Source organism: Suncus etruscus, chromosome 19 (assembly GCF_024139225.1).
Source record: "Suncus etruscus isolate mSunEtr1 chromosome 19, mSunEtr1.pri.cur, whole genome shotgun sequence".
Classification (NCBI taxonomy): domain Eukaryota; kingdom Metazoa; phylum Chordata; class Mammalia; order Eulipotyphla; family Soricidae; genus Suncus; species Suncus etruscus.
This window is the reverse complement of record NC_064866.1, coordinates 34,962,755-34,979,684: the sequence shown is the minus strand read 5'-3', so window position 1 is coordinate 34,979,684 and position 16,930 is coordinate 34,962,755. Positions and strand designations below refer to the sequence as shown.

The 16,930-nt window shown below is 34.7% G+C and overlaps 1 non-coding gene across 1 annotated transcript; it reads left to right on the top strand.

The window, feature by feature from the left end:
- Nucleotides 1-12,920: 12,920 nt before the first annotated feature.
- Nucleotides 12,921-13,085, top strand: LOC125997841 (U1 spliceosomal RNA). The gene has a single exon (XR_007491846.1). It is a non-coding gene; the product is annotated as a U1 spliceosomal RNA (small nuclear RNA).
- Nucleotides 13,086-16,930: the final 3,845 nt, after the last annotated feature.

Sequence of the window (16,930 nt, the reverse complement as noted above, 5' to 3'; positions counted from 1 at the left end):
TGTAAGTAATATTATAACTACAAGTCATTCAAGTACAAGGAAAATAAAGGTAAGGTGTCTAAGAGTGAGTTTATTTTCCATTTTAGAAAAAATGTGACTTTGGGGAGATGACTTTTCCATAAATTGTTTTCAAAGATATTCAGAAACTGGAGGTCTATAAAATGATGCCATGAATGTACTTGTTTCAATTCGCTGCCATTCTAGACTGTTACTATAAAACAGAAATTAAAGGTTAACTGCAAATATATCCAGCAAAAATCATCCATCCCCTAAAGAGGTTTAATTTTAGTGGATTAAAAGAGAAATAGGTAATTGATCTTAATATATATTTATTGATTATATACATTTTTTGATGATAGATTTTTGATCCGAAGACCTAAGCAAAGACTATTTAGACTAGCCCCAATTCTGGCACTAATTTACTGTGTGGCCTTTATTAGCAAGTCAATTCTTTTCGAAGATTTCATTTAATTGTGTGTAAAACAATTTTACTCTAGATATACTTCTAGATATACTTCGCTGTTTTTCAAGGGAAATGACCTTTGTTCAAGGACAAGAGAAATAAGAGCTAGTAGTGTAGCTATATAAGATGTGGAAGAAAACTGCTGTTTAGTTTTCTTGTTGTAATAAATATATTTTCCGTTCAGCGTCATTGTAATTCAAGGTCAGTGTTTATTGTCATCTATATTTTTTTCATCATCTAGAATATTTCTTCATATTTCTTGCAATTAGCGGGTGTTTTTAACTTGGTCAATTTATCTCTTTTTTCACAGGGGTTGAAATGACTTAATTTTGTGTTCGGCAGTTAGAATAATCAGAAAGTAATATGTAACAAAATTTGGGAGGGTTTACATAATATTTAGTATAAAGGTTCTCAATTTTGCTTATGGAGTTGAGTGATCTGAGAGATACTTTTAAAGATATCAGGGCTCGAGGTTGGAGTGGTAGCACAGCAGGTAAGGAGTTCATCTTGCTTGCAGTCAACCTGGGTTAAATACCCGGCATCCTTGAACCTTCCAACAGTAATTTCTGAGCACAGATTCAGGAGTAACCCCCCAAGTGCCGCTGGGTATGGCCCTGCAGGTATTGTGCTGAATAAAGTCAATTAGGAGAGAAACACAATACCTTTCTCATTAGTGAGATAGAAGATGTGAAATATGGGGAAAACATTTTGAGACAATAGAACAGGAGAGTGCACTTGCAGAACTAAGCTTCTTGGTGGGCAGCACTCCACAGAGAAAGGAAATGGGAGATGCACACAGAACATTGATATACTGAAACAAGCACTCTGGAGGTGGGTTCTGTGTGCATAAAATTGCCATGAACAATATGTTAAATATTGATACCTCAACAAAAATACGTAAGAAAGTGAGGAGCATAAAATCATTTGAAAATACTATCACATAGAAAAACTATGCGCTATAGCATTGTGAGTAAGCTTAAAAATAATGGTTATTAAAAATTGAGTAAAATGGGCCCGGAGAGATAGCACAGCAGCATTTGCCTTGCAAGCAGCCGATCCAGGACCAAAGGTGGTTGGTTCGAATCCCATTGTCCCATATGGTCCCTCGTGCCTGCCAGAAGCTAGTTCTGAGCAGACAGCCAGGAGTAACCCCTGAGCACTGCCGGGTGTGGCCCAAAAACAAAAAATAAATGAGTAAAATATGATTTACATATTGAGATACATAAACATTTTTAATATATATTTGAGAAGAATCTCCAGGAAAGCAAAGTGTTTTGATGGGAGTTAGTGTGGTTTAGGTCATACTATGCAATACTAGTCAGGGATTTAACTGGTTTTGGTCTACAAACAAGACAGTCTTAACCCGTAAATGATCTCTTCAGTCCCCAAATGGAAGTTGAAATGAAGGATAGATGTAGAAAATTTAAGAATACTTTCCAGGTTTTGAGAGAATGAATATATTAGATTTGAAAAAGGGAACCAATAAATAATACTATATATAATTAGATTGAGACAAAGGAGATTATATTTTAGGTATCACTGAATATTTGAGAAACAGATCCTAATAGAAAAGGACATAGACTCAGAACAACGTATTGGAGAGGCAACTGGAGAGGAAGGGTAAACTTGGAATAGAAAGACCAGTTTTGAAATGATACAATCAAAATAAGCAAATTGGGGTGGGGAAGTCTGTAAGCATAAAAGTTGTATTTCTGGATTTAGTATCCATCATTACAAAATAATAGTAATAAAATTGTGAAATAAAAATAAAATAATACAAAATAGATAAAGAGGCCTTTAAATAGGTATATAAAAAGTGGGAATATACAGGGCAGTAAAATATTTGAGAAAACAGCATGGGCATTATAGATCTAGATTTTTAGGTAGACCATTGAGAAGAGCGTCAGTAAGTTGGTGATGAATAAATTTCACATGTGGGTGGCTAATGTTATATGAACAATCATGAAAACTATTTGGAATTATGTGTTAGAATAGAAGATGCATTGTTAGACTCATTGGTCTCTCTAACATGATTCTTTTATGAAAAACAAGATCCTACTTTGCCTGGAAATATCAGGGTTTAGATGATATTGTGGATTGTGTACACTGTTGGTTGTGAAGAGATATTAAAGCACAGGGCTTTAAATCTAAATCACCTAGGGAGATGGTGAAAGCAGTCAGAAACCAGAGTTAGGTCTATTTGATTCTTCCTCCTATTTTTGGAGCTTGAGTTTTTGAGGGCCTTGCTTGTCACACTGAGCAGATTCCCTTGTAACCCACAGACAATAAGCAGTTAAGAAAACATAATTCTTTCCACATCTTTATATTTCATTTTGTGAACTTTATTTTGAGTTAGTTACAATTTAGGACCTTTACAGGCATAACTGCTCCATTAATGGCTTTAACATACCATGTCTAATGAATAAGAAGACACAAAGATTGCAAGAGAGAGGAATGTCTATTTTCATCCAAGGGCATGTGAAGAAGCCAGAAAGGAATTCATATTTGGCTCTTGGGGAAGAGAATATGTATTTACTGTACTGGAAAGCCACCATGCAAAGAGGAAAAGAATATTTGGCTGATGATTTAAAAAGCAGCACCAAAAAATAAGCAAAGTTATGCTCAACCTAGCTAGAAAGTGTATCTATCTTTTTCTTCTTTATTTCTACTTTGTGGTTTTATTTTTCTTCTTGGTTTTGGGGCCACACCCAGTAGTTCTCAAGGTTTACTCTTGACTATATACTCAGGAATCACTCCTAGCAAGGTTAGGGGCCATATAGGAGGCTAGGGCTCCTATAAGTTGTGAAAAAGCAGAAAATACTTTACAATGTGGACTATTAGACAGGTTCTGATAAAGGTAATTGGGAATCCATGACACTATATCAATGTGAAATAAATCTCCAAGTTATTCCATTTGAGGAGAAAGGGAGATAAAAAAAAAAATACTTGTTCTTCAGTCTTCTGTTGAGGGTGAAAGCAGTAGTACAGTGGGTAAGGTGCTTGCCCTTCACATAGTTGACCAAGGTTTGATCCCTAGAACCCCATATAGTCCTTGAGCATGGCCAAGTAACCAAAAGTAAAGTGTTGAGCATCGCTGGGTGTGATTAAAAAAAAAAGAAAGGTTTGCTAATCATCAGTTCAAATTTTTCAGGGGGAAAGAATGTCATTTCTAGCACTTTCTGATATTCCTGAGTACATTCTAGGGAGAGGGAGCACCTAGCATGGCTGTCCACTGAGTGCCACAGTTGGGAGCTATCAGTAAATGGAACAATGATCGACAATGAAAGGAATATGTTGGATCACTCTCAGATTCAACCCAAACATATACCTGGCGTAAAGTTCTCCTTTACAATTGAAAAAACCTACTCTCATTTAAATTTCATATTTATTATAAATACCATAATGCAGTTGCTGAGATAGATCAGTCAACAAAACAGATAGATTTATTGCCCTTAGGGCTACATTTCCTTATGGCAACATGTCCTGATGAATATGTTCTCTTTTGACAAAGTGTTTGACACATACTAAAAAAATCAAGAGAATTTTCCAATAGATTCCATATTTTATATTAGCAGCAGTTGCTAAATGTTAGGTACACTTTGCTTGTGCTTTTTTATGAATACTGTTACAGGTATATGTTCCCCATACTATTCAAACAAAATGGACTTATTTGCTATGATTTTATAGGTTATTTTCTGAGACTAGGAACACTCAAAACACTAGTTAATGGTACTAATATCCTAGAACCAAAAGTTAACTTGGCAAGTCATGACTAATAGGAATTTTGAGAATATTACTTTGGGTAATTGGGGGAACCTATAAAAATGTTTAAATTGGACTCTATGTCTTTATTGGGAGTCATAACCATAGCACAGCAGGTAAGAAGTTTGCCATGCACTTGGCTGACTCAAGTTAGATCCCTGGCATCCCCTATGGTGCCCTGAGTCTGCCAGGAATAATTTCTAAGTGATTTCTATGAGCCAAGAGTGGCCTGAGTAGAAATGAATATGGCACACACCCCCCAAAAGGCAAAAAATGATAAAGAAAGAAAGAAAGAAAGAAAGAAAGAAAGAAAGAAAGAAAGAAAGAAAGAAAGAAAGAAAGAGAGAGAGAGAAAAAAGAAAGAAAGTAAGAAAGAGAGAGAAAAAAAGAAAGAGAGAAAAAGAGAGAAAGAAAGAGAAAAAGAGAGAAAGAAAGAAAGAAAGAAAGAAAGAAAGAAAGAAGAAAAAGAAAGAAAGAAAGAAAGAAAGAAAGAAAGAAAGAGAAAGAAGAAGAAAGAAAGAAAGAAAGAAAGAAAGAAAGAAAGAAAGAAAGAAAGAAAGAAAGAAAGAAAGAAAGAAAGAAAGAAAGAAAGAAAGAAAGAAAGAAAGAAAGAAAGAAAGAAAGAAAGAAAGAAAGAAAGAAAGAAAGAAAGAAAGAAAGAAAGAAAGAAAGAAAGAAAGAAAGAAAGAAAAAGGAAAAGATGGGGCTGGTGAGGTGGCACTAGAGGTAAGGTGTCTGCCTTGCAAGCGCTAGCCAAGGATCAGGACTGTGGTTCGATCCCCCCAGTGTCCCATATGGTCCCCCCAAGCCAGGGGCAATTTCTGAGCGCTTAGCCAGGAGTAACCCCTGAGCACCAAACGGGTGTGGCCGAAAAACCAAAAAAAAAAAAAAAAAGGAAGAAAGAAAGGAAGAAAGAAGATAAAGAAAGGAAAGAGGGAAGAAAGAAACAAAGAAATGTGTTCCTGTACCTCACGTTATTACACCTAATAAAATAAACCCAACGATAATTTCTGGCACTAAATACCCATAAACATTTGTAGTTCAGTGGACAGAATGCACACACCATCCTGTATCCATCCACTATTCTGATTTTATTACTTGTATCTGGCAGTAGTGATAAAGAATTTTTCTGAAATAGGCATCATAAGATCTGTTTTTAATAACTGCCACTAACTTGGCAATCAATCTGTTTTTCTCAAAGAACAGCCCAGTTCAAATATAGAAAATATAGAAGGAATATATTAGCTCATATAAATAATATAACTAAAATTTTCAGCTATAACAAAGTAACAATAAATTATGATATATAACATGCATGTTAGTTCCTCTCCAAGACACACACATATATATGTCATAGAAAAGCAGGTGTGTATATAGTAATTAATTTCCATGCTTAAATAAAAATATATGTGAATAAAATAATTTCTTACACACATTAATAAGATTTTTATTTATTATCAAAAATATAAAGATAAGGTGATGAAGGCCTATCAGAATTAAATAACTTGCTAAAAGTAGTAATATTACCTGTTGGTGACCCAAATAAGGAAATCATAATCCAAACTAGGTATGCCCCAGCATCTAAATTAAAGCAAGGTTGGGTTTAAGGACTTACATTACAGTATCTATGCTTAGAATGCCTTTCTATCATATGCTATTGCTTTTTCTTTGGATCCATTTTTAAGTAGACTTCTAATCATTGAAGCAGGACCTAAAATGACTTCATCTTTCTCAAATTTATTCAGTAAAAAATACCATCTTCTTCTTTTTCCAAGAATCCCAAAGTGGAGACTTTTAACTGAGTTTTATTGACTCTAATTGCCTGGCTTGAGTTATCTCCCAATCCTTAATTATACCACTAAGGATTTTTTGCCCTCTAATTATCTATTCACCCCAAAATCTTGAATTAAAATAAACAAACATAATGCTTCACAAGCATCCACAGAGGCCTTAGATATTTTTTTTTAGTTGTGGGTGGTGGTAGTTAGATACTTCAATTTTGAGGGAAGCCTTTTCGCTGCAGTCATCAAAATTTATTCAATCTCAAAGAGAAGGTTAAATTCATGAGAAAATATTTGCTAAAGCTTTTAGAGTGATATTCAGAATAACTGAATGAGGAACTGTAATAAAGGGAGAATGCCCACATGATGCTTGATATTAGAGTGTAAGGGTGAGAAAGAGAGAGAAGGAAATTAATCAAGGGGAAAGGAATGAGATGAGAAAAAAGAAATGGGCAAACAGAGGGTAGGGGCTTTGGATATACTGGGTATGTGGGAGAGTGGAATAGCTATATAGTCAAAGTTCAGACACAACAATACTGAAAACATGAACCATCAAACTTTAAAAACTGCCAGTCAAGATGACAGGCCAGATATGGGAGTTTGGGGAGAAAGGGCAGAGTAAGAATCATGGGAACATTGGTGGAGAAATTGACACACATTAATGATGGGATTGGTGTTAAATATTACATGCCTAAATAAACCTCAACTATCAATGACTTTGTAAACCATGATTTTTTAAATTAAATTGAAAAATTTAAAAGAAAGGTTATATATAGAGTATGGCGAAATATGAGTTAAAACTTAAAATTCATCAGTCCTATCCTCAGTGCTTCTTCAGTTTTATACTGAAATGTGGAGGGCCCTAAGCTATCTTCAAAATAAATAATTTCTGGCACCATCCTTATCTTGGAGAATATAGCTCCACAAGTTAAGAAAGGATTATGATAAAGCTTTTGACCTCATATGAAAGACAAATATTAGATCAACGAATTTTAATAATACTCCAAAAACATTGAAAAAAGAAGGAATTTTTCAGAGGATCCTCCAAGATTAACCTGTGTCTCCACAGGAATGCAAGAATGATGTTTCCAGGTAATACTTGTCTGATGTCATCAAAGTAGGTAATAACTCCAGACAGCTTCACCTGGCACAGCATCAAAGGTGTTGACAAGCAAGAAAGAGAAAGTCCACCCAAGCTCAACACGTCTAGATTTGTATAAACTTGTATTGATCTTCATCTTTCAGTCACTTTGAAGTAAACCTTTGGAAGTCAGTAATCAGCATAGGGACCATCTCTCCTTTAGGACTTGAAAGAATCAAACTCAAGCTCTGAGCACTAGAGAAAATAAGCAAATGGATAGGCTGGGTTTGTCCCAAATTTTGGAACGGAGGGAAGAAATTTGTAAAGTAAGGAATGGGAATATCGAGGTACAAAGAATTGTTCGTTCTATATGCTGCTTATGTTATTAGCTAAGAACAAGAGCTAACCAGAACCCTGAGGAAAGAAACCTATGACAGCAAGTTTTGTCTTGCCTATCTTCTCTAGTCTTCTTAGATGCCAATTTCTTTTGTTAGTCCCAATTAGAATTTCCAATCACCCATGATATCAAACTTCTTTGTAAGTCACTAGATAGAGGTTTCCATGAAGTGGGCTGCTTATCCTATATCATATTGGCCACCCAGGTTCCAAGTACAGTCTAGATATTATTTCTAATGAATAAAAATTGTATTCAGAAGAGAGAGAGAGCTCAACAAGATAAGCATATATTTGCAGGCAGAAGTTCTAGGTTTGGTTCCCAGCACTGAATATCCCCTAAACACTATAGGAACAACTGAACCAAAGCATGAAGTAGCTTATGTGTCTAGCATATGACCCAAATTCTAAAACTAAACTGATCATATGTATTGGAAGTTAGACTAGAAGAATATCCTAAAAAGGATAAAATTTTATGACAGATCAATCGAGTATACTTATTTTACTTTATCATTAGCCCAAACCTAATTTTCAGTAGTTTGTTCTTTGCCACTTCAAAAAGTATGTGCTGAGGGTGGAGTGATTGCTAATATACCTGGGGGACACTTACCTTGGATGTGGCAGACCTGGGTTAGGTCCCCTACCGTGTGGTTCTCATATCCTGTTAAGATGATTCCTGAGCTCAGAACCAAAAGTAATCCCTGAGCACTGCACTGCCAGGTGTGACTCAAAAACAAAAATAAAAGAAAGGATGTGCTGGAATTTTTTGAGAAGGTTGGTTGTTGGGCAACACCCACAGTGCTCAAGGCTTGCTTCTGGATCTATGCCCTGGAAACTATTGACAATGCTCAGAAAGCTGCGATAGAATTTAGGACAGCTACCTGAAAAGCAAGCACATTCCTATTGTTCCTGTGTTGGTTTTTCTCATACCATCCAGGGGTCTCAAACTCGCAGCCCACGGGCCACAAACGGTCCTCCGTACAACATTTTGTGGCCCTGCCCTAGAGGAACCTTTTTCTGTTTTGTTTTGTTTTAGTTGTTTGGGTCACACACACCCAATGTTCAAGGCTTACTACTGACTTTGCACTCAAGGATCACCCCGACTTTGCCTCCTGCGGCCCTCAGGTAAATTGAGTTTGAGACCCCTGATTGTAAACTATAAGTTTTTAAACATTGATCACACAATAGGGCAGACATTTTCATTCAGATAAATAATGTTTAGGTGTGAAGTGTTTTAACTCACTGATAAATATTTATCAGTTGTAATCAAATTTGTAAGCAAATTTATTTGTAATCAAATTTATTTCCATGTATACCTCATTGAAATACAAAATTATAGGTTAAAGAGAAACTAAAAGTTTAATACTTATGTTTTTAATTATTTTTATTGTGACCAAAGTGAATAACAAATCTTTCCCAGTAATATTTAAGGTACATAATATTTACTAAGTAGTACCAGGAACTCTAATTTTTGTTTTGTTTTGTTTTTTGGGGGCCACACCCATTTGATGCTCAGAGGTTACTCCTGGCTAAGCACTGAGAAATCGTCCCTGGCTTGGGGACTCATGACCATATACATACTCTGTTATTATTAAATTACTTGAATATTTATGCATAAAATTCTTAATATTATTGGCATATTGAAACCTCTAATGGCTTAAACATACCAGGTTTGTTTGGATAGTATTTTCTTTATTTCCTCCTTTTTTATAAAAAAAATTTATTTAAACCTGTGGTTTACAAAGTTTTCATATGCAGTTATTTCAGGTTTTTAATGTTCCAGCACCATTCCAACCACCAGTGTGACCAGTGATCTTCCCTTTACCACTGTCCCCTATTGCCCACCCTGTGACTTCTTGACAGACACAAAATAATTTATTTCATATTGCCATTATGACAAAGTAAGTGGAATTATTGAAAAACAGTTTAGTAAAAGATGGTTAATTAAAATTGTTATATTTCTCAATGAGGCTTATATGGGGGCAAGTGTACAATCTCTCTCTCTCTCTCTTTCTCTCTCTCTCTTATTTAATGCTACACCCAAGGATGCTAAGGGTTTATTCCTGGCTCTGTGTTCAGGATCACTGGTGGTGATGATTTGAGGACCATATGTGGTACATGGGATAGAACTTGGACCTGCTGTGTACAAGACAAGTGTACTGGCTGTTCTTGACCAGTATGTTCTAAGTTAAACTTAGCCAATATTTCTTAACTTATGATTATCAGATAGATTTGTGAATAGCTTAGAGACATAGAAAATTCCACTATAATTTTAGGGAGGAAAACAATATAAAATCATGTTATTGGTTTGGATTATTTTTTGTCATTTTATGAAAGATAATCTTATAGAAATAAAATCGACATTTATGAGTAACCACACTGAGATCAAATGAATGATATGTATTTGAATTCACATATGTCTAGCAGAGCAAGGCCAAAGGTTCAGAGCTTCTGTGAAAGGTTCTAAAGCCATGACATTAAACATTCACATATAATTTTGGGGCCAGAGCAGTGGCTTAGTGGTAGGGGCATTTGCCCTGCACACAGCTGACCTAGGACCTTGGTTCAATCCCCTGGCATCCTATATGGTTCCCCAAGCCAGGAGCATAGCCAGGAGTAACCTCTGAGCATCACCAGGTGTGGCTGAAAAAAAATTCACATATAGTTTAGCTGCTTTTTCTTTTCCACTTTCCCACTTATGTCAGATGTAGCTTTATTACTAGCAAAAACTTACTATTTACCCAAGAATATGTTATGTGACTGATTCAAAATACACAGATAAACTTTTTCTCTTTCTTTGACTCGCTGACTTTCTAGTTGAAAATAAAGCACTTCAATATAGAAAATTCTTCCATTTTCTGTATATAGCAATATTTGACCAATGTGGCACTTCATATTTTGAGTCTTAACATTGATCAACATGGAATTTTTAATACAAATTTATTAAAAGCAGGCCTTCCAAATCCCAATGCAATGATAAGTGAGCTAAAATTGCTTGCCATCTTAAGTTTATAATTTTGTCTATTTCTCTATATTTTTCCTTCCCAAATTTAATTTTTCCTTAATGAGATCATATCTTCTATGCTTAAGTTTTTCAAGATACTTAATTAAAAGTGGAGGATGCTATATAAATTGTGAAATTAACACATAAACATTTATTTTTTATTTATTTTGTTGTTTTTATGGGGTCACATTGGTGGCACTCAGGGATTACTCCTGGCTCTGTGCTCAGAAATCACTCTTGGCAAGCTCTGGAGATTATATGGGATTGCAGGTCCATTCTGGGATCAGCCATTTGCTGGGCAAATGGCCTATTGCTGTGCTATTGCTCCAGCCTCAATAAACATTTAAATAATTTTGAATGTCATAACGTAGCATAACCAAACTAATGCAGAAAAATAAAACAAAAGTGTTACTTAAAGATTGGATTGTACAAGCAACAAGTGTGGTAACAAGTTCCAGTTTTCTGTTCTCTGTTACTAAAATGGTAAGAAACTTGAGATATAATTACTTTTTTTTCTAAGTTTGTCTTTACTTAAGGTGTAAGACCCATATTAAGAGGAACCAAACACTCCTTAAATTTTTTTGAGATCTATAAGGAATCTCAGGGATTTAGTATAGTATTGTTGAAGTTTCTTCAACTTGTAGCCACAAGACAAGTGAATATCTGAGGCACTTATTATTTCCCTTAAGGTATGCTTTTCTTCCTTCTATGCTTTTGAAAGCATACTGGATTGCAAAGGGATATGCAGAACTTCACTGTGATATTGAAGTTTGAAAGAAATTGTTTTATAGAAAGTAAGTGAATCAAACAAGAAGCAAATTGGTTCAATTTGCAAGCTCGCTGACCCTGGTTCTGCATTTCCCCTACAAAGTTGAGGAAAAATCTTCCAGAAATAAATTTATTCTTGTAAAGAGGTAGAATGAAAAGAAAAAAAGTAGAATATAAAACTAGGAAATTCAACCTCTGACTATTAAGCATTTCCTAAAGAATTTTCAGAGAGAAATAAAATCCTATGACAAATATTCCCAGAAAAACATCCGACAGATCACTAGATGAAAAACTGATTTCAGTACAATAATATTTAATGTTTTATTCTAAGGCAAATGACATTAAAATTTTAAAACATCTAAAATAAAGATCTAAAAGCTGTATAACAATCCGATGACTATATGGGTGGTATGACTTTACAGTTGACTTGGCACAGATGCTTAATTCTTCCTTTTTAATATTCTTGTTTGTTTGTGTGAAGTTTTGTTGCTGACAACTGATACCCAGCAATGCTCTGGAATTACTCCTTGCTCAAGAGTAACTTCTAGGGGCCGGAGCCATGGTGCAGTGGTAGGGCATTTGTCCTGCGCAGGGCTGACCTAGGACCGCTTTTCGATCCCCCGGCATCCCATAGGGTCCCCCCAAGCCAGGAGCGATTTCTGAGCGCATAGCCAGCAGTAACCCCTGAGTGTCAAAGGGTGTGGCCCCCAAAACAAAACAAAACAAAAAAAAAGAGTAATTTTCACTCAGGAATTAGTCTTGGTATTTAGGGAACCGTGTGGGGTAAAAGGCCAGCGTCCTATAAAATAATTGCTCTAACCATAAACTTAACCCTGCCTGCTGTACTATATCACTCAGGCCCTTCTAACTTTAATATGCTGCAATTTGATTTTTATATTGTAGGCCCCTTGCTCTTGTCCCATCTCATTCTGTTCTTTATGCATCGATAGATTCTCCTCACATTCTAATACTGTGGCACTTCCCTTGGCGTCATTATTTTCTAGTAACCTGAACCAAGCTCCTAGGTATAAATATGGTTCTCTGGAATATTGCCTCAGGTCTGGGCTCTTCCCCAAAGTCTAAATTCTATCATGCATTGTCTACTGGCCTTTCTACCTAGAAAAGAATGAATTCAGAAAATTCACCATGCTCTATATTTTACATACCACCTATTTTTCTCTCATCCGTCTGTCAGTGGCCTTTTGGGTTGTTTTCAGATCTTGGATATTGTATATAGTATTGCAATGAAAATGTATTCAAAGAAATGTTCATAATATAACATGCCTAAGCAGTTTCTTAGTCTCTGTTCTTCATTATTATCATTAACACCACGTTTGTGGTTTGATTCCAAAAATATCAGTTTTGAGGCTTATCATTCACACCACAGATCTAATTCATTGGCTTAACCACTTGGTTCAGACTTCAGAAAATGTAGTTATTTGGACTAAATCTCATCACATTCACTGCCATCACTTGTAGTTTTAATTCACATATGAGATATTATCTTCTAACTGCTGTTTTTTCTTCAACTCTTCTTCAACTTTCTTAGCCCTCAAAGCAGAGATTTTATAGAGTGCTTATTTGACCAAGATGATTTGAATTTAAACATGCTCTTGTCCAATATCCTCCAACAGTACTAAACAAATGGTATTTAATATAATTAAACTTATAATTACTTGGCAGAGGTGATACCATGATCACAAAGGTGATTTCCCCAGGGTGAGGTTCAACCATTGCCCTCCAGATGTGTTGACCTCTGCAATTTCCCCCAGATGTGAGAAATTCTACTGCATTATTTGTCATAGTGGGGGGATGCTTTCATGCTCTCCCCTGAAAATAAATAGAATTAAACTCATAATCTTTCTAGGCCAATACTTTTGCAATACTGCTTCACTATCAGAAAATTTTTTTTAAAAATCACATTCTGATTTCAAAATGGTGACATAAGACAATCCTGATTTTACCTCCTCCCACATGCACAATGAGTCTACAACTACAGATGGAGCGGTTTTCTATTGAAAAACTCCAAAGGTTGACTAAGTGATGATTGTCCATCTGGCAAACAAGAAGAAAACTTCACTAAGTGGGTAGGAGAAGCCCTCCCCCAGTGCAATTACTCACAACCAGAAGAGAGTTCAAAATTTAGAACTGTTTCCTGAGGATAGAAAAAGCTAAAGAGGCACTTCAAGTTTTAAGACCTGCTCTGTGAGATAGTGCCTCACCACTGGTACAATGGATAGCCAATAATGGCAAAAGAGAGCCTTTGTACACAATTGGAGAAAATATAACTAGTGTCGCCACTATAGAAAACTGCATGGAATGTGCCTAAAAATTTTTAAATATATATACAGGTATTGTATGGTCCATTATTCCAATTCCCTATATTTATTCAAAGAAGGTATATGAATCCCAATGTTTATTGCTACATTGTTCATACTAAGCCTTATATGGTAACAAATCAAACATCTATTAATGACTGAATGAGAAAGATGGGATATTATTTATTATAAAATAATAAATCTTGGGGAAAGGGTTAGTCGATGGTAAAGCACATGCCTTGTTTTAGGGTGTGATGCATGCAATTAAAAAAAAGAAGAAGCAAAGGATGATGAAGTTATATTTTGTTATTTGCTTCAAGGATGGACCTCCAAGACCATAACTTTAGACATACAGGGAAAGATAATTGCTGTTAAGCACTGTATCTCAATTGTGGAACCTAAAAAATATGAAATTTATAAATACAGACAGGTGATTGGTGACAAAAATGTGTGAGGCTTTTCCTTCTCATGTCACCCATATCTTGGTGGGCCTATGCAAACAATAATTGCCACTCTAACACTGTTTTTATTTTATTCCTTTGACTCTAAACCTTAAATAAAAAAAAAACTTAAACTTTTGAGGTTAACATAAACTAATATGCATATGCATGGAAATGTAAAAAATACTATGCCTTCAGGTGTTACACAAATATCATGGCTTTAAATTGCTTTGTGTACCCCTAAGAAATGTTATAATGTATATCTGGAGACTTGAGGGACAAAGTAATTGTACATGGATTCTGTTTTATTTCTTCTTAATGTTCCTTGACTTTCTGTTCAAAATTAAGGTGTCAGCAAGGGGAGATTTCTTCTGAGAACTCTGTTTATTGGTAACTGTCCTTCCACAATAACTTTACCTTGTCCTCTTTCTTTGCATCATTGTACTCATAAATAAAATAAATAATAAAAAAAACCTCAAGTGGTTCTTTTTTATTTAATTTTGGTTTTGGGGCCACACTCTGACTGTCTTCAAGTGTTATTCCTGGCTCTGCCCTCAGAAATCACTACTGGCAAGCTCAGAAGACTATATGGAATGCCGGGGATTAAACCCAGGTCCATCCTGGGTCAGCAGAGAGCAAGACAAACACCCTATCAATGTGCTACCACTTCTGTCCCTGAAGTGGTCCTTATCTAGTTAAAAAGCTCATCAGCACATTTCTCAGAGATATTGCTGATAATTTTTTATGTTATAGATTACTTGACTGTTGTCTTAAAAAGGGAAAATAGATTTAGCCACTGAAAATTTTACTCTAAAGTTTAAATTATATATTTAAAATATAATAATTAAATTAAATATAAAAATTAAATTTTTGCATGATACTCCATAAAGTTTTGTTTCCTATTTTGGGGATTTAGGTTGATTTCTAGTTTTACATTAGAAACAATGCTTAGATAACAAATTCCTCCAAGTAATTAAATATATTTTCATTAATTTATCATAAAATTATTATTTTAATGTTTTAGTGTTATATTTTCAACTGTCTGCAGTTCTAAAATTTGCCCAATTTACAATATAAAGTAATGTAATTTAGTGAGATTGGTTAATTATATAGAAAGAATATAAAGAAAGATATTATATCTCTTCACATATAATTTTCAAAAGTCAATATTAAAATATAAAAGTATAATTGGGAAAAGGGGCCAGAGCAGTGGGGCAGCAGTAGGGCATTTGCCTTACACACGGCTGACCTACGGAGGACTGCAGCTCGATCCCCCCTGTGTCCCATATGGTCCCCCAAGTCAGGAGCGATTTTTGAGCACATAGCCAGGAATAATCCTAAACATCACTGGGTGTGACCCAAAAAACAAACAAACAATTATAAATGGAGAAATAAAATTAATTTAAAACACCATGACTATTCTTATAGAAATTCCCTGGGAAGAATCATAGAATAATAAAGTACTCATAATATTTATTAAATAACCAAGAATATAATCCTATGTAAAAAAGTACTGGTAGAGAAATAGCAACTACTCTTCTCTGAAATACTGAAAAATTTTAATAAATTGGGCAAATTTTGTATAAAGAAATAAATAGTAATTTGATGTCCATAGAATTTAAATTCCCTGGGAAGCATCATAGAATAATAAAATACTCATAATAATTATTAAATAACCAAGAATATAATCCTATGTAAAAAAAATACTGGTAGAGAAATAGCAACTACTCTTCTCTGAAATACTGAAAAATTTTACTTTTGTATAGGGAAATAAATAGTAATGTGTTGTCCATATAATTTAATGTGATCAGATATTGTTATTAATTATTTTATATATGTTAGTTTATTTAGGCCCTTAGCACCCAAATGGCTTATTATCCTACTTCATATATGAAACAAAAATATGCTCAATGAGGTGAAGACAATGTCTTCAGTTTGAACATTTGGTAAGTAAAAAATGAGGTTCAAACTCTTACAGCCTGGTTTTAGAGTTAATACTCTTAACCAATATACTTCTTCTCTAAGTTTGCATTGAAATTGACTATCTGAAAAAAGTCTATGTACATGAAAACTTCATGTTATAAAATAAACATATATGTAAAACATAAATTGGTTATAGAGTCATAAATTGCAAACACGTTTCAATAAAGTGAAGAATTCAAAACTCAGGTGAGATACAGGGCAATTCTTTGGTGCTCTAACCTCCCTCCAGTCATCAAATACCAGTTGGGTCTTGTATTCATAAGACCACCAAAAAAGTCTCCATTTAATTCCAAAATAATCTCATCTTACGTGGTTTTACAATTCATGTCTGATGAAAGACATGCTGTGAATGACTATTTTTGATTGTGTCCTAATGGTGTCTGACCCTGGACAAGTCTCCACCTTTTTCTATCACAGAACATTGTGGTAGTCTAATCAAAGGAATTGTCCAAGATCAAAGGTAGCCAAATTAAAAGGTAAGGAGAAAGTCAGATAATATAAAGGATGTAACAAGTATAAAGCAAAATTTCATAGTTTGGTTCAACTCCTACAATATCATTTTTAATCAATACATGGGCACACTGCAAAAAATATTGTCTCAAAAATAGTACTCTAATAACATAAAGGATAGCTGACCCTTGAGCTCCTTGTGGGGACATCAAGAGGAGTCACCAGTGAGGGAAGCTAGTATTGCTCTTCTAGAAAGTTCAGTGTCTTCTGCAATTCCCTTGATTATTTCAAATAGAATATCTAGCCCAATGTGTTTATACGTTTGTACTTTAATACTCATGTACATTAGCTCCCCATTTATGTATGGTTCTGTTTTCTGTTTCCAGTTTCACTTGTTCCCTGCTGCTCAAAAAATTGTTGTGTACAATACAGTTAAAAAGAAAACACTTTTAAAGTACTTTCATTACAGAATATTTTATATTTTTTA